A 20042-nucleotide genomic window follows, 5' to 3' on the forward strand; every position below is an offset into this window, starting at 1 on the left:
GTGGTCTACCGAAGATCACCTCGTACGGGGATAGCCCAGTTCGAGAATGTGCTACCATTCTCATGTAAAAGAGCGCAACTGGTAAGGCTACTATCCAGTCGACACCTTTTTCCCTACATATTTTGGACAATCTAATTTTCAGAGTTTGATTATGGCGTTCCACAAGACCTGCGGCCTCGGGATGCCGGACACAGTGGAATTTCCATTGGTAGCCTAACAAAAGGGAAACGTGTTTCATTAGTTCGGATGAGAACGGCTGGCCGTTATCTGAGTAGACAACACGTGGTAAACCGTACCGTGGGAAGAATTCTCGAACTAACTGTTTAGCAGTAGTCGGAGCAGTGTAATCTGAAACCGGGTATGCTTCTGTCCAACGGGAAAGAGCACAGACAACTACGAGAACATATTTGAATCCTCGACATCGTTCCATCTGGATATAATCCATCTGGAGGACTTCAAAAGCATGATCGGGAGTTTGAAATCCACCCTGCTCTACGGGGATGCTTTTACCTGGATTAAACTGACAACATATCATACAGGTACGAACTTTTTGTTTAGCTGCTGCTCGCAAGTGCTTGTTGAACCAAATGTGTTGAATGCTGTCTAGCATAGCTTTTTCTCCTAGGTGCGCTGGACTATGTATTGTGTTAATGATAACTTGAACCATAGAGTCGGGAAGAAACCATATAGATTTTTCCTTCGTCATCCATCCTTGATCCGTTTGGATCCCTCCTAATTCAGTCCATTTCTTTATTTCTTCTGGTGTAGCATGTGTCTGTATGTCCATTACATCAAGGGCGGGATCCTTAACTGTCATGCAATGTGTTAGTGTCGGAACTATTGTCTTTGTCATGTCAGTTGTGAGAGTCTGATTCTGAGCAGTCTGTTTAGCTGTTCTGTCAGCTAGGTCATTACCCTGAGAAATGATATCGGTAACTTTTGTATGGGCTTTGCATTTCATAATCGATATTGTAGTGGGTAGATGAATTGCATCTAATAGGGCTTGAATGAGGGGTCCGTGCTGGATGTGGGCACCGTGAGAAGTTAAATAACCTCTCTCTCGCCACAGTACGCCGAAGTCATGGACGACTCCGAATGCATAACGTGAATCTGTGTATATATTGGCTTTCTTATTTTTGGCTTGAATACAGGCTTGTGTCAGAGCGATGAGCTCTGCTGCTTGAGCTGACAAAGTGTTAATACGATTTGTTTCAATGACTTCAGTGTCTGTTGTGACTGCGTAAGCAGCCACTAACTCTCCTGTACTTGTTCTCATACATGACCCATCTACATACAATGTCAAGTCTGGATCTGACAAAGGGATATCTGTCAAGTCTTGTCTGGGTTTCGTCGTGATAGTAATGACTTCGACACAATCATGTGCCAATGGATCTGTTCCGCTCACTGGTAACAGTGTGGCAGGATTTAACGTATTGCAACGTCTGATTTCTATGTGTGGCTGAAACAATGTCAGTTCGTAACCGGTGAGTCTCGCTATAGTCAAGTGTTGTGTTTGTGTGCGGTTCAAGAGAACCTCTACTGCATGTGGTACTTGTACTGTCAATTGATGTCCTAACACTATGGCATCGCTTTGTCTGATTGCTAAAGCTGTTGCTGCCACCGATTTCAGGCACGCAGGAAGAGCCTGAGCTACTGGATCTAATGTACTAGAGAAATAAGCACATGGTTTGTGTGATCCTGCTTGTTCCTGAGTGAGTACTGACAAGGCAGTACCTTCGCGTTCTGTAACAAAGAGTGTAAACTGTTTGCTGTAACATGGTGTTGCTAAAACAGGTGCTTGGCATAAAGCTTTCTTTAAACTTTCAAAGGCGTGTGTATGTTCTTGAGTCCAAGGGAGGACAGTCGATGTGGCTGCCTCCTGTGTTGTCAACTGGATGAGTGGTTTTGCTAGAAATGCATATTGAGGGATCCACTGCCTACAGTATGAAGTGAGGCCTATAAAAGCCCGTACCTCCTTTTGTGTCTTGGGTGGTGGCATGTTAGCGATTAACTGGATGCGGTCGGATGTAAGCTCCCTTCCCTCCTTGGACAGCGAGTGCCCAAGGTAAACAACTCGCGGGACACAGAATTGCAGCTTAGAAGGGGACACCTTGTGCCCCTTGTCAGCCAAAAATTTTAAAACCGTCAGTGACGCTGTTTCACATTCATGTTCGCTTCGGGCGGTGATCAGCAGATCATCGACATATTGAAGCAAGGCAGTGTTAACTGGCATGTGGATACTGTCAAGTTCTCGTTTCAGTGCTTGGCTATAGATGCTGGGGCTTTCTGTAAATCCTTGAGGTGCGCGTGTGAATTTAAAACTTCGCCCATTTAAACTGAATCCGAACAAGTATTGACTTTCCGGATCGATTGGGACACTAAAGAAAGCATTCTTGAGATCAATTACAGTGAAGAACGTTGCTTCTGAGTCAATAGTTGTTAGCAATGAAGAGATATCGGGGACCACAGGGTATTGTGGTACAATACATTTATTTAATTCGCGCAGATCAATAACTAATCGATATACTGGTGGTGCTTTTGGGTCCGTTCTTTTAAGAATCGGAATTATCGGGGAATTACATACATTGGAGTCGGTTTCGACAACCACTCCTTGTGCAATGAGCTCGTCAATGATTTGCAGCAAAGCCACAACAGCATCGGGTGGTAACTTGTATTGTCGTATTCGTGGTAGTATTACTCCTGTTTTTAGTGTGACACGATATGGTGTAATATTCATGCAACCAACATCAGTGGGGCCTTGTGCCCATAAATGTGTAGGTAAATTCTGCAGTCGGTGGTCCATGTCTCTGGACACGTAGTGACCTTTAAAGTCACGTAAAAATAGTCGTACTCCTTCCGGAGAACAACATATTATAGCTCCTAGAGCTTTCAATGTTTTTATACCTAACAAGTTTTCTGGACATGATTTAGTAAGCAATACATCTGTAGTACGTGTCAATGGACCAATCGTAAGTGGAAGAGGTTGTGTTACGTCATTTATTATAGGTTTTCCTGAGAATCCAAGGGAAATATTCTGTGAGCCTGAGAGGGGTGCCCCTGGAACTTCACTGCGTCTTATAGTTGTTCTGCTTGCCCCTGTATCAAGTAAAAACTTTCTGTCTTCCCCTAATAGTTCACTATGTACATAAGGTCCCTCTTGGTCTACAGGAACCTCTATAAGGGGTAAGCCAACTTCCCTCTCTAGGCTATCTCATGAGTATCGCTGATAATCGGGATAATCTGCTTGTGCATACTGATACATCTGTTGTGTTGTTGCTTGTGTTGCAGCAATAGGCTGCGCTTGTGGTGGTGCTATGGTCTGTTGTGGAGCTCCCTGTTGCGGAGCTAATTGTTGCGGAGCTAACCTAGGTTGTGCATGCTGAGGGATTTGTTGTTGATTCTGATCCTGTCTAGGTGGACGTGGTCTCTCCTGAGTTTTACCTGTAGCAATATTATGTTTCAGGACTGGACAATCGTGTATATAATGACCTGGTTGTTTACAATAGTTGCATGTCCCTTTCGTAGGACCTGCGGAATTACCCTTATGATGACCATCGGCTGGAACTGACTGAGCAACAAGCATTTTCATTTTTGTATCTTTCATACGTCTTTGTTCGTGTTCTTGCTCTTCTCTAATTCTATTGTGATGATATTGTAACATCTGTAACATCTGTGATGGGGTATTACCTTGCCAGGTACTTTCGAATTTCAATACTCTATTCTTAACTTGTAGCAGAGAATTTTCAACTAATTTTGTCACGAACAGATGTGGATATGACTCACTACTGGCTTTTATGCCACTATTTATACCAAAACATTTTTCAAATCGGGAATAGAAATCACTAGTGTCTTCGTCTGGCTTTTGTTTACAGGCTGAGATTGCACCCCAGTCTTCCTTTTTCGTAGTTAATAAACGTGGTAGTACCTGCACTAGTAGTCCTGCTAGTGCTGTAGTCTTTTCCCCAAGCCCTGCTCCTGCAGCTCGGGCCCTTTCTTCGTTTTCTAATGCTGTCCAATCTATCTTTTGGTCTCCCACCTCCCATTCCTTTTCTTTGAGTTTCTCATAAACACCGGCGGGTAATAGGACTTTTAATATTTTCATAATGTCGGGATAGGTATACTCTCCCATGAGTAACATGTCCTTTATTTCACGGTGGAAACCTGCTGGGTCCTTGTCATGGCTGGGTACTACTTTCTTCATTTATAATAATTCTAATTTAGTTATAGGCGTGTACACAAACACGCGTGTAAAATTATCACCGGCACCTCTAATTGGGTGCACTTCGCGTAACGGGTTCTGTCTATCTATGTGATACATTTTTCTTCCCATGATGGGAACTGGAACGTGTTCTGGGCATACGAAATTTAAATATTGGTTTCGAAATTCTAGAATTTCTTTAATCAAATCAGTACTTGACCCTCTCCATATATTCGTGAGCAGTTCTGTCAATATGTCAGGTAAGGGTCCTGGATCGGAGTGTTGGCTTTTATATAATACAAGGAGGTGTTGAATCATGTATATACTAGCTAAACGCTGTTCGTATGGGTCAAGATTCAGAAACGTGTGTGCAAGTACATCATCATTGTAGTCGCTGGGACTGTCAGCCCATTGTACTGCTGACCTAGCTAATTCTTGTTCGTCCATGGAATCGAGCATATGGTACCCTCTTCGATCTCGGAGTAATTTATCAACGGCTTGGAATAGGTGTTCGGGGGATTTTGTATTTAACATGGGGTTTGGAAAATGTCTATTATATTCTGGACGTATTGGACGTATCGGGTCGTTAAAGTCTCTAGTATTATTATGGGGTCTTCCTCTACCTACATAAGCTATTGTTTCGACTTGTTCTGATTCTTGCTCCTCCTCCTCCTCTGATTCTACTCTGTCTGTTTCTCGTCTTTCTTTATGTATTCGTTCTACTTCCTTGCGGATCTTTCGACACATGGCGATTATACACGCCTGTCTATCGTGTTTCTCTTCTGATATGTTCTGACCCCATTTGACAAGTCTTTGCATGGTATCGTGATCTGCCCCGGGCCTGTCTTGATTCCTAATTACACAATTTATGAAAAAACGTAGTAGTTGTCTTTGGACATCCACTTTCTGGTATTCCATAGCTTCGTTACTACTTTCTGGACCTCGCCCTGTGTGGACAAAGCGATATATTTCGTCTAGGTGTTCACCCATTCCTGGTATCGTCATTAAATATAATGTAGCTCGTCTTATACGTAGTGATGATATGAGCAATTTATCCTGTCTACCTGGTACTGGGTCGTATCTACAATCCACAAGTTGTTCTTTAAACATGTCGGATGTCGCTAATTGGGGTGTACGTTGGAGTGCTAAATCTCTAAGGGTCTGTTTATTTCGCGGCGGGGTGGCAAACATGTCTGTCGTACCTCCTGTAGCACCGTCTGAGGTGCTAGGCACGAAAGGATTCGTTGGGCGTAGGATAGAGATTGTAGATGCGGGAAAAACTGCAGAAACGGACGGACCTGTGGGAACTTGTGTAGGAGTTTGTCATTGCGGGGATACAGACGGATGCTCTTGGTGTTGAACACCATCGGCAAGCGGTATGTGTGGTATGGCATTAGCATACTCGGGAGCTACGTCATCTAGATAGGAGGAAAGGAAAACGTCCTTTGCTGTTTTGGGATGTGTTTTGGGATGTGCTTTTATCGGGAGCAATGGAGGAGTTAAATCTTTTGGTATTTCCGGGGTAGCCTTAGGTAACCCTTCGGCCAGAAGAGGATACATACCATTCATAAGAGTATTTCTTTGTCTATCTACTTGTTCTGAGTTTATTCGGGTACCTTCCTCAAGTAATAGATTTTCTCGGGTTTTATTTGAATTCTCTCTACCTTTCTCTTCCTGTCTGAGCGCTTTTTCTGTACGTCTGTATGATTCTTTACGCCATAATTCAATGGCATCTTTCTGTGACTGTCTGGCTTTCTTTTTCCATAATTCTTCTTCTACTCTCATGATGCAATCTGCATCCCAGGTCCCTGCTGCGGGCCATCTCTGACTCTCTGGTAATTCTTTGGTGTAGTCCACCCATAAATCAAGAAATAATACGGCATCTAGACCATGCTTATGATACATAAAGTATCCTGGAGTGTCCCTAGGTGGGATGGGAACAGCTTCTTCGAGTACACCTTTTCTAGTTTTGATCTGTCTTAGTTTCGAAAAGAGCGGCATTTTTAGATCTTGTTTCTAGAACACACTTTATACGATGAACACAATAATGAACAGTCATTCACACCACAATATATAGAACGTATTAAAACATTTTAACATTTAACAGTTTTAACGAACAATGATAACTAATAGAAAACTAGTTACTGACATAATACTGACACTAGATAATACTTATTTATATGCAAGACATACTATATATACTGCTAAACAGTACAGATACACTGCTGAAACAGTGCAGACCGGATTTGTGTACCCAAACCCGTCTTGACCGGCACAGACTATGTGCACGTAAAATGCCTCCCCGGTAATGGTACTCACCGGGTAGCTCGGAACGGAAGGCCTCGGAACGGAACTGAAACTGGGCCGGACTGGACTCGACTCGACTGGACTCGGAACTTCGGAACCTGGTGGGCCTCTGTATACCTCGGATCTTGCTCTCTCAGCTAGGCTCTGGTCGGGATACTTCGCACTTCTCACCGCCTCGTCTGGGTGTTGATCGCAGCCTCAGTCGCTCCCGCTTGGCCGGAGGGAGATACAGGAAATCCTGCGGGTACGCGTTTTTGTCCGTTCAGCTGTGGCAGGAGACCGGGCCTGCAACGCACCGCCGGCGCGTGAGATGAGAAAGTGTCCCTGTTCGGGCGCCAATTTATGTGGTAAATATTTCGTTACCGGTACTATTTTTTATGCGGTAAAGTCTTAGTGAGAATAACTCAGTAAAAATAAGAGGCCGAATCCGTGGTATTAGAGGTTTTAAAAGGCTTTATTCCTATACAAAGGAAGACAATTCGAATTGTGGGCCTTCTATTCCATCACCACGAAAGTTCAGGAAGGAAGGGGGCATATATTATTGACAGATAGGCAGTTTTATAGAAAATACATTACAGTGAAACAGATGCAAGAGGCGTGACAGCTGATAATTCAGATAAACTGTACATACGTAGCTAATAGAGGCGTAAACATGGGTGTAACTAAAATACGTCATTAAACATGATGTCACAAGTGGGTGGATCCATAGAAGAATCCTGCAATGTCAGCAGAAATATTTGGCAGAGATGCGCGCGCAGCCGCATGACGTGTGATTGACGTGCAACTAGAGGGTGAAGGGGACTTGACATTTAGCTCTACATGTGGAGACAGAAGTCTGGGGTTATGTCAACCTAATCCCAAATCATATCTAATATCCTATGTTTAAAGAACTGTGTTATCCAAAAGGAAAGGTCTCTAGGATAGAATCTATTCTATACTGACTGTTAGTGCGTGTACAAGCGTCTAAGTGTCTACACTAGATGCGAGGGGGTAGGAATATTCCATGGTAACGGGGCTATGAATTACTTGCATGAGGACAGCGATGCCTGGCCCCTTTGCACGGTAGCTGGAGGAATGTTTACCTAAACTACTAGTGTGGTAAATAAAATTCATTACCGGGACTTAATTTGATACGGAAACATAATAAAATAGCTCAGAAAAATGAGAGGCAGAATCCGTGGTATTAGAGGTTCGGAATGGGCTTTATTCCAATGATCGATTATAATCGGTTGCTCCAAGTTCCATCACCACGGAGGTTCAGGAAGTGAAGTACATACTTTATTGACAAGAAATGACTTTTATAGTACATACATTACAATGAAGCGAATGCAGTAGGCGTAACAATTGATAAGGAAAATGACGATTCATATGCGTAACCGAAAATGGGTGTAATAAGGAGTAAAAAGGAACATAATTGGTTATGATGTCATATATAGGTGGATCTATAAGATAATACTTGGCATAGATGCGCGCGCAGCAGCATGACGTGTGATTGACGTGCAACTAGGGGGTGAAGGGGACTTGACATTTAGCTCTACATGTGGAGACGAAAAGTCTGGGGGGTCAAGTCAACCTAATCCCAAATCATATCTAACATCCTATGTTTAAAGAACTATGTTATCCACAAAAGAAGGACTCTCGGACAGAATCTATTCTATACTGACCGTGCGTGCGTGTACAAGCGTCTAAGTGTCTACACTAAATGCGGGGGCAGGAATCTTCCATAGCAACAGGGCTATGAATTACTTGTATAAAGACAGAGAAGCCGGGCCCTTTGCTCGGTAGCTGGAAGAATGTTTACTTAAACTACTAGGCAGGAATGCATTGGCTGAGGGGAAAGCAGATAACTCGAAGGTGAAATACAGTTCTTGGCAGAGAATAGGCTGATGTCAGGCTTCGTGAGCCGCGCAGAGAATGAGACAAAGTTCATGGTCACAGATGCAGGCTCAGACTGGAGTTTTCAGAGGCAGAAGGCAAGAAGAGTTTGATGACAGAATCAGGGCCTACTTGCCTGGACTGTAAAATGGCATAGGTGAACCATATAAAGCCGGTGGCCTTTCGTACTTAGGAATGGAATATCCGGCCTATACATGGCGGATCTGACAGAGGACATGTTGACGGTGGACGCACATGTGTTTGCGTCTTCATAACTGGAACTGGAGGGAACATACATGTACTTGTAACATGCACATAGAACCGTTGGGGTCCAAGATAGGGGACATAACTGACCAGAAAAATCCATATTTCCACATTCCCTCCTTGTCCCCTACTTGCCCGTCAAGAGATATCAATCTTCATTAATCCATTGATCTGTTCATATAGCATCATTTGTTCTTCTTTTTTCTTCTGGGATGAACGAAATCTTGGTGGTGGAATACACGATGTAGCACACAGGCCACAGATCGCTGGTCCACATTGTAGACATAGACAGCAACTGAATAGTATGAGAAGGCCAATACCTAGGAATGATAGAACTCTCCATCCCCAGGCTGATATCACACTCCAAAACCAACCGGACCAAGTCCAAGTGCCTGGGTTCTGGTGTATCTGGCTTACAATCTTATGAAGGCGAGTTATAGCTTTATATACAGATGGCGAATTTTCTGGTATGAATACGCAGCAGCTGGATCCGATGACCCTACAAGCTCCACCCCTATCAGCCAGGATGACGTCAAGGACAAGACGATTTTGAAGCACAACAATCCGCATAGCAGACTGCTCTTCTGTTAAATTGCCTAGGGCGGAAATAGTTTCATTCACTACTGCTTCAAGGGTTCTAGTTAATCTACGTATCAGCTTACTATTAGTAACAGTACCTATATAGGGAAAGATGCCTTTATTGAAATCTGTGTATTTTTCCCATGTTGTTTCAGTGTAATCGACAATTGGGAGATCTCTCCGCTCTCTGTTGTGTACTAAATGAATATTTCTATAATAATCAGGAGGAGCTAGGAAAACAGGTGGCAAAAGGAATGCAATGTAGCAGGTACCATCCCAATCTAGAGGTAGACGTATATATGCAGTCTGACCACATATAAAGTAGGAGTGGCGATAAGCTCTAAATGAAGATTTGCCTTGATCACTGAATTCTACTGTAGTAGTGCATTTACTATGGCCCATATGTATGGAACCAACTTTTCTTACACATAATTCACCTTTCGCTGGGAATACTGACATGGTTGGTAAAACTAGTTCAACTTCGGATTCGACATTTAGAACCATGAGATTAGGAGTAAAGTTACCTAATCCATATACTTCATTTTCTAGATCAGTTCCTGTTCCTTTGGGGCGACCCTCCTTGTCAGGGTAACAGACTTTGAATAAAACCAGGTTCAGATTTCCCCATACCCACTGGTCTTGGTAAACGGCTGTATCTGAGTCTATGGAATTGATTAAACTAAACCATGCTCCACAGGAGCCATTATGTGTAAACGGATGTGGAAAGAAAGGCAGGACTCCTTCATAATTCTGATAGGGAGGGAGCCGGCCACACACCCAACAATTAGTTGCATTACTAGTCTGATGGGAATGATGTAACATACTAATGAAAGTGTTATTGCGCAGCGCAAGTCTATAAGACAATTCATGCGGGGGTAAGTCACTAAAAGAATGTTCAGCAGTAACATTGTAAACATTTCTGGCAATAGGGTAATATATGTGCAACAATATACTTGCAGTAATTATTAAAAGACTTAAGAAAAACAAGATTAATAATGTCACTATGCAATGGCTACGCAGTGATTTACAATACGCCTGTCGTTTCATTATTTTTCGCGACTGTCCATGATTCAGGTCTAGGCGATACATGTCGGAAACAGATTCAACCGCTTCACCTAGGAGAGGACTTAAACAATCAAATCGTCCGACGGCCTAGGCCTTAATTTTAGTCTATAAAGTTCTTTACTGTCGGCCTCAGCCAGAGGTAGTTTTGAGTCAATTGGTGAGGACACACAAGGTGGGCTGTTTACATCTGAAGGAAGTCCATGAAATTTCTTGATATGACTTGAATGAATCCATCCTTTCTTGCCCTCGATCTTCACGGCTGTCCTTGTGGTCAGCAAGACCAACTTGGGTGTCTTCCACCTGGGCTCCAGCTGAGTCTTTCGGTCGAAATTCCTCACAAGGACGAGGTCCCCCGGAATTACGTCATGGGGTTTCACCTCAGTATTGTCGGGAAAGGCTGCAGCTACCTGTGAACGACAAGATTGTAGTGCAGACATCAAGGAAGCCAAGTAATCTGTCAGCATATTACAGTCAATATCAGTTATTTTGCGTGGCATAGGCGTCCCCCACATATTTGGTGGTCTGCCGAAGATCACCTCATACGGGGATAGCCCTGTTCGAGAGTGTGCTACCATTCTCATGTAGAAGAGTGCAACTGGTAACGCTACTACCCAGTCGACACCTTTCTCTCTGCATATTTTGGACAATCTGATTTTCAGTATCTGATTATGTCTTTCTACGAGACCTGCTGCTTCGGGGTGTCGGACACAGTGAAATTTCCACTGATAACCTAACAGAAGTGAAACATGTTTCATTAATTCGGATGAGAACGGCTGGCCGTTATCTGAGTGAACAACACGTGGTAAACCGTATCGTGGGAAGAATTCTCGAACTAACTGTTTGGCAGTAGTCGGGGCAGTGTAATCTGAAACCGGGTATGCCTCCGTCCAGCGGGACAGAGCGCAGACAACTACGAGAACATATTTGAATCCTCGACATCGTTCCATCTGGATATAATCCATCTGGAGTACTTCAAAAGGGTGATTAGGAGGATGAAATCCACCTTGCTCTACGGGAACACTTTTTCCTGGGTTGAACTGGCAACAGATCATACAGGTACGGACCTTTTGTTTGGCTGCTGCTCGTAAATGTTTATTGAACCAAATGTGTTGAATGCTGTCTAGCATAGCTTTTTCTCCTAGATGCGCTGGACTATGTATAGTGTTAACTATAACTTGGACCATTGAATCAGGAAGGAACCACACAGACTTTTCCTTCATCATCCATCCTTGGTCCGTTTGGATCCCTCCTAATTCAGTCCATTTCTTTATTTCGTCTGGTGTAGCATGTGTCTGTATGTCAATTACGTCAAGGGTAGGATCTTTAACTGTCATACAATGTGTCGGCATCGGGACTATTGTCTTTGTCATGTCGGATGTTTGGGTTTGCGCAGTCTGTTTAGCTGTTCTGTCGGCTAGATCATTGCCTTGAGAAATGATATCAGTAACCTTCGTATGAGCCTTACATTTCATAATTGATATTGCAGTAGGTAGATGTATTGCATCTAATAAGGCATGAATGAGGGGTCCGTGCTGAATGTGGGCACCGTGGGAAGTTAAATAACCTCTCTCTCGCCATAGCACGCCGAAGTCATGTACAACTCCGAATGCATAACGTGAATCAGTGTATATGTTGACTTTTTTATTTGTGGCTTGAATACAGGCTTGTGTCAGAGCAATAAGCTCTGCGGCTTGAGCTGACAAAATATTTATACGATTAGTTGCAATGACTTCAGTATCTGTTGTGACTGCGTAAGCAGCCACCAACTCTCCTGTATTCGTTCTCATACATGAACCATCTACATACAATGTCAGGTCTGGGTCTGACAATGGGACATCGGTTAAGTCTTGTCTAGGTTTCGTCGTTATTGTAATAACTTCAATACAGTCATGGGCTAGTGGGTCTGTTCCGGTTACTGGCAAAAGTGTGGCAGGATTCAATGTATTACAGCGTCTGATTTCTATATGTGGCTGAAACAATGTAAGTTCGTACCCTGTAAGTCGCGCTATAGTCAAGTGTTGTGTTTGCGTTCTATTTACAAGAACCTCTACTGCATGTGGTACTTGAACTGTCAATGGATGTCCTAACACTATGGCATCGCTTTGTCTGATTGCTAAAGCTGTCGCTGCCACTGATTTTAGGCATGCAGGCAAAGCCTGAGCTACGGGATCTAATGTACTAGAAAAATAAGCACATGGTTTGTGTGCTCCTGCTTGTTCCTGTGTGAGTACTGACAAGGCAGTACCTTCGCGTTCTGTAACAAAGAGTGTAAACTGTTTTCTGTAACATGGCGTTGCTAAAACAGGTGCTTGACATAAAGCTTTCTTTAGGCTTTCAAAAGCTTGTGTATGTTCCTGGGTCCAAGGGAGAACAGTCGATGTGGCTGCCTCCTGTGTTGTCAACTGAATGAGTGGTTTTGCTAGAAATGCGTACTGAGGGATCCACTGCCTGCAATATGACGTGAGGCCTATGAAAGCCCGCACCTCCTTTTGTGTCTTGGGTATTGGCATGCTAGCTATTAACTGAATGCGGTCGGGTGTAAGCTGCCTTCCCTCCTTGGACAGCGAGTGTCCAAGATAAATAACTCGCTGGACACAGAATTGCAGCTTAGAAGGGGACACCTTGTGCCCCTTTTCGGCTAGAAATTGTAAAACTGTCAGTGATGCTTTTTCACATTCCGGTTCACTTCTCGCGGTGATCAACAGATCATCGACGTATTGAAGCAGAGCAGTGTTAACTGGCATGTGGATACTGTCGAGTTCTCGTTTCAGTGCTTGGCTATAGATGCTGGGGCTTTCTGTAAATCCTTGAGGTGCGCGTGAGAATTTAAAGCTACGTCCATTTAAACTAAATCCGAACAAATATTGGCTTTCCGGATCTATTGGGACGCTGAAAAAGGCATTCTTGAGATCGATTACAGTAAAGAATGTCGCTTCGGAATCAATAGCTGTCAGTAATGACGAGATATCTGGGACCACAGGAAATTGTGGCACAATACATTTGTTTAATTCGCGCAGATCAATAACCAATCGATATACTGGCGGGGCCTTTGGATCTGTTCGTTTAAGAATCGGAATTATCGGTGAATTACATATGTTGGAGTCGGTTTCTACAACTACTCCTTGGGCAATGAGCTCGTCAATGATTTGTAGTAAAGCCACTACAGCATCTGGTGGTAACTTGTATTGTCGCATTCGTGGTAGTACCACTCCTGCCTTTAATGTGACTCGATATGGTGTAATATTCATGCATCCAACATCAGTAGGGCCTTGTGCCCATAGATGTGTAGGTAAAGTCTGCAGTCGGGGATCCATGTCTCTAGACACATAATGACCTTTAAAATCACGTAAAAACAACCTTACTCCTTCCGGAGAACAACATATTATAGCTCCTAGAGCTTTCAGTGTTTTTATTCCTAATAAATTTTCTGGACATGATTTAGTAAGTAATAAATCTGTAGTTCGGGTCAAAGGTCCTATCGTAAGTGGGAGAGGCTGTGATACGTCATTAACAATAGGTTTTCCTGAAAAACCAAGGGAAATATTCTGTGAGCCTGAGAGGGGTGCCCCTGGAACTTCACTACGTTTTATGGTTGTTCGACTTGCCCCTGTATCGAGTAAAAATGTTCTGTCTTGGCCTAATAATTCACTATGTACATAAGGTCCTTCTTGATCTACAGGGATCTCGATAAGGGGTAAGTCAACTTCCCTCTCTAGGCTTGTTCATGCGTATCGTTGATAATCAGGATAGTCGTACTGTGCGGTCTGGTACAGTTGTCGTGTCGTGGTTTGTGTGGCAGCAACGGGCAGCGCTGGTGCAGCTGGCACAAACTGTATAGACTGTTGTGAAGCTGGCATGGCCTGTGCATGCTGCGGAGCTCCTTGTTCATTCTGGTCCTGTCTAGGTGGCCGTGGTCTTTCTTGTGTTTTACCTATGGTGATATTATGTTTCAAAACTGGACAATCGTGTACGTAATGACCTGGCTTTTTACAATAATTGCATGTCCCTTTTACAGGTCCTGCTGAATCACCGGAATGTGTCATACCCTTTTTATGTCCTTCAGCTGGAACTGTCTGAGAAACTAACATTTTCATTTTCGTGTCTTTCATGCGTCTGTGTTCATGTTCTTGTTCCTCTCTAATTCTATTGTGATGGTACTGTAACATTTGTAACATTTGTGATGGAGTGTTACCTTGCCAGGTACTCTCGAATTTTAATACTCTATTCTTTACTTGGGGCAGGGCATTTTCTACTAATTTTGTTACGAACAGATGTGGGTATGATTCGCTACTTGCTTTTAGGCCACTATTTATACCAAAACATTTTTCAAATCGGGCATAGTAATCACTAGTGTCTTCATCTTGCTTCTGCTTACAGGCTGAAATTGTACCCCAATCTTCCTTTTTCGTAGTTAATAAACGTGGCAGTACCTGTACTAGTAAACCTGGTAGTGCTTTAGTTTTATCCCCGAGTCCTGCTCCTGCAGTTCGGGCCTTTTCTTCTGCTTCTAATACTGACCATTCTATCTTTTGGTCTCCTACCTCCCACTCTTTTTCCCTGAGTTTCTCATAAATGCCAGCAGGCATCAATACCTTTAATATTGTCATAATGTCGGGATAGGTATACTCTCCCATGAGTAACATGTCTTTAATTTCTCGGTGAAAACCCGCTGGATCTTTGTCATGACTGGGTACCACTTTCTTCATTTCTAACAATTCTATTTTTGATATGGGCGTATATACAAATACGCGCTTAAACTCGTTGTCCTCGCCCTTTATTGGGTGCACTTCTCGTAAGGGATTCTGTCTATCCATGTAATACGTCGTTCTTTCCTTGATGGGCAATGAGACACGGTCTGAACATACAAAAAGAATATACTGCTTTCTTGATTCTAGAATTTCTTTAATTAATTTAGTACCTGAACCTCTCCATCTATTCATAAGCAATTCAGTCAATATGTCAGGTAAGGGACCAGGGTCCGAATGCTGACTCTGATATAGTATAATGAGTTGTTGAATCATATAAATCCCAGCTAACCGCTGTTCATCTGGGGTGAGATTCAAAAATGCGCGTGCTACTGTATCATCACTATATTTTCCGGGACTGTCCACCCAATGGACAGCTGCCCTAGCTAAATCTTGTTCATCCATAGAATCGAGGAAATGATAACCCCTTCGTTCTCGGAGTAGTTTGTCGGCGGCTTGGAACGAATGCTCGTTAGACCTGATGTTAATTATAGGTATTTGGAAATTCCTGTTATTATCCGGACATATCGGACGTATCGGGTCAATAGGACATCTATTACTATTACAAGATCCTCCTTTACCTACATAGGCTATGGTGTCTGACTGTCCTGCGGGCAGTCCTGACCCTTCCTCCTCGTTTTGTTCGAACTCGTCTACCGCTAATCTTTCTTCGTGTAGGCGTTCTATTTCTTTACGGATCTTTCGGCACATGGCTATTATACAATTTTGTTTATCATGTCTACCTTCTGATATATTCTGGCTCCATCTGGTAAGAATTTGCATTGCTTCCGGGTCTACCCCCGGTCGGTCTTCATTTCTGATCACACAATTTATGAGGAAACGTAACAGTTCCCCCTGTATCTCCACTTTCTGGTATTCCATAGCTCTGTTAATACATTCTGGATCTCGCCCTGTTTGGACAAAATGGTATATTTTATCTAGATGCGCAGTCATTCCTGGTAACTTCCCTAAGTACACTGCGGCTCGTCTGATACGCAATGATGCCAGGGTCATTTCGTCCTCTTTGCCGGGCACAGGGTCATATCTACAATCTATAAGAAGTTCCTTAAGCGTACGGGCATTTATGAGTTTGGGGGTACGTGAATGTGCTGACTCTTGAAACGTAAGTTTATTTATTCTGGGTGGCGTAGAAAAAATGTTACTAGCACCTCCCGTAGCCCCATCTGGGGTGTCGGGTGTGAAAGGATTCGTTGAACGTGACACAGCAACTATAGGTGTGGACACAGCTATAGAAGCAGCTGTAGGAACAGATGTAGAAACAGATGTGCTTGCCGGAACTTGTGACACGATCTGTTGCTGTAGGGATACGGGTACTGGGTCTTGGCGTTGAACCTCCCTGACAGGCGGTCTATGTGGGGCGGAATTAGCATACTCGGGAGCTGCGTCATCTAAATATGAGGAAAGAAAAACATCTTCTGCGGTTCTAGGATGCCCCTTAGGATGTACCTTTATTGGAAATAATGGGGGCGGCAAGTCTTTCGGTGTTTCTGGAGTAGCTTTGGGTAATCCTTCGGCCAGAAGGGGATACATACCATTCATAAGGGCATTTCTTTGTCTGTCTACTTGTTCTGATTTCACTCGGATCCCTTCCTCAATTAATAGATTTTCTCGAACTTTATTGGAATTCTCTTTACTCTTCTCTTCCTGTCTACGTGCTTTTTCTGTACGTCTATGAGATTCTTTACGCCATAACTCAACGGCATCTTTCTGTGACTGTCTGACTTTCCTTTTCCATAACTCTTCTTCTACTTTCATGATGCACTCTGCATCCCAGGTTCCCGCTGTGGGCCACCTCTGACTTTCTGGTAATTCCTTGGTGTAGTCTACCCATAAATCAAGAAATAATATAGCGTCTAAGCCATGTTTATGATACATGAAGTACCCTGGAGTGTCCCTAGGAGGAATAGGAACGGCTTCTTCGAGTACCCCTTTTCTTGTAGTGATCTGTCTTAGTTTCGAAAAGAGCGGCATATTGAGAACTGATCTGATACTTAATCTTGAACACACTTAGTACAAAAGCACAATAATGAACAACCATTCATACCACAATATGCAGGACGTTTAACACATTAAACATTAAAACATTAAACATTTTTTAACCTTTAAAATAACCAACAATGATGATCGTCTGCATAACTAATCACCAAGCATAATTCTTTGACAATAACTAGATACTTCGGAATACTTGATATACTGCTAAACAGTACATATACACTGCTAAAACAGTGCAGACCGGATTTGTGTACCCAAACCCGTCTTGACCGGCACAACCTATGTGCACGTCAGAAATGCCTCCCCAGTAATGGTACTCACCGGGTAGCTTCGGAAACGGAAGGCCTCGGAGACTGAACTTGGACCGGACTGGACTCGACTCGACTCGTCGGAAACTGGACTTGACTTCGAACTGGTGGGCCTCTGTATACCTCGGATCTTGCTCTCTCAGCTAGGCTCTGGTCGGGATACTTCGCACTTCTCACCGCCTCGTCTGGGTGTTGATCGCAGCCTCAGTCGCCCCCGCTTGACCGGAGGGAGATACAGGAAATCCTGCTGGTACGCGTTATTGTCCGTCCAGCTGTGGCAGGAGACCGGGCCTGCAACTCACCGCCGGCGCGTGAGATGAGAAAGTGTCCCTATTCGGGCGCCATTCATGTGGTAAATAAAATTCATTACCGGGACTTAATTTGATACGGAAACATAATAAAATAGCTCAGAAAAATGAGAGGCAGAATCCGTGGTATTAGAGGTTCGGAATGGGCTTTATTCCAATGATCGATTATAATCGGTTGCTCCAAGTTCCATCACCACGGAGGTTCAGGAAGTGAAGTACATACTTTATTGACAAGAAATGACTTTTATAGTACATACATTACAATGAAGCGAATGCAGTAGGCGTAACAATTGATAAGGAAAATGACGATTCATATGCGTAACCGAAAATGGGTGTAATAAGGAGTAAAAAGGAACATAATTGGTTATGATGTCATATATAGGTGGATCTATAAGATAATACTTGGCATAGATGCGCGCGCAGCAGCATGACGTGTGATTGACGTGCAACTAGGGGGTGAAGGGGACTTGACATTTAGCTCTACATGTGGAGACGAAAAGTCTGGGGGGTCAAGTCAACCTAATCCCAAATCATATCTAACATCCTATGTTTAAAGAACTATGTTATCCACAAAAGAAGGACTCTCGGACAGAATCTATTCTATACTGACCGTGCGTGCGTGTACAAGCGTCTAAGTGTCTACACTAAATGCGGGGGCAGGAATCTTCCATAGCAACAGGGCTATGAATTACTTGTATAAAGACAGAGAAGCCGGGCCCTTTGCTCGGTAGCTGGAAGAATGTTTACTTAAACTACTAGGCAGGAATGCATTGGCTGAGGGGGAAGCAGATAACTCGAAGGTGAAATACAGTTCTTGGCAGAGAATAGGCTGATGTCAGGCTTCGTGAGCCGCGCAGAGAATGAGACAAAGTTCATGGTCACAGATGCAGGCTCAGACTGGAGTTTTCAGAGGCAGAAGGCAAGAAGAGTTTGATGACAGAATCAGGGCCTACTTGCCTGGACTGTAAAATGGCATAGGTGAACCATATAAAGCCGGTGGCCTTTCGTACTTAGGAATGGAATATCCGGCCTATACATGGCGGATCTGACAGAGGACATGTTGACGGTGGACGCACATGTGTTTGCGTCTTCATAACTGGAACTGGAGGGAACATACATGTACTTGTAACATGCACATAGAACCGTTGGGGTCCAAGATAGGGGACATAACTGACCAGAAAAATCCATATTTCCACACTAGACAGGAATGCATCGGATGAGGAGGGAGGAGATAATCTTGAAGGTGAAATACAGTTTTTGGCAAGCAATATGCTGGATCAGGCACCGTTAGCCGCGCAGGGAGTAGGACAAAGTTCATGGTCACAGATGCAGGCTCAGACTGGAGCTTTCAGAAGCAGAAGGCAGGAAAAGGCTTGATGACAGAATTCGGGGCCTACTCGCCTGAATCTGTAAAATGTGGAAAGTGAACCACATAAAGTCGGTGGCCTTTCATACTTAGGAATGGAATATCTGACCCATTCATGGCGGGTCTGAAAGAGGACATGTTGATGGTGGACGCACATATATGTGCGTCTTCAAAACTGGAGCAGGAGGGAACATACATGTACTTATAGCATGTACATGGAGCCGTTGGGGTCTACGATAGGGGACATAACTGATCACAAAATTCATATTTCCTCAGGATTCCACTGGACACTTCTTCAGTCGCCGCAAGCAGCAAGTCTACTTTGGTCTCCATAGAAAACAGCGATGCGACCCGACACCAAAAGACACCTATGCACCCGGCTTCCCTGGGTGAGGTAACTAGTGTACTCCGGTGCCCTAGTGTGTGTTGCCCCTCAAATTACTTACCTTGTAAGTGACTTGCTTGTAGACTTCCTCGAAGTACCCTAAAACTTTAAAAATCAATCCGCGACTTGCTCCATTGTTATCATTAGGGAACCCGCGGCTGTGTTCTCACACTGCATGCGTCTCCCGTGGGTCTGTTACTAACCTGCTATCACTGTAGTCGTGAAGCCCCAGCGATTCTACAGGCCCTAGGCCTTGTCATTCTGCAAGTCGACTTTCCTAAACCTCTTTTTTAGTATAGGGTCTGGTGCGCCCATAGGGCCCCAGCCATATTTGTGCTTAACTTATTGTGAAACGTTGATATTTGAATGTGTTCCTGGCTTCTAATCTCATAAAGAGATTAGTAGAGTGTGTCTAGAAATAAATACATATATATTTGATATATATACCTGTGTGGTGTCCTTTCATTTGGTAATTCAAGAGATTATAAGGTAAAACAAGCTGCTTTACATTCCTCTGAGACTTAGTCTGAAGGCTGCTCTCCACAGCTACCACTAGGATAGCTTTCTTTAAAAGGTTGCCTTAAACCTATCTACCATAAGAGTCGAATTGGACTGGTGCAAGGTGACCA

Source organism: Triturus cristatus, chromosome 1_1 (assembly GCF_964204655.1).
Source record: "Triturus cristatus chromosome 1_1, aTriCri1.1, whole genome shotgun sequence".
In the NCBI taxonomy this organism is placed as follows: Eukaryota; Metazoa; Chordata; class Amphibia; order Caudata; family Salamandridae; genus Triturus; species Triturus cristatus.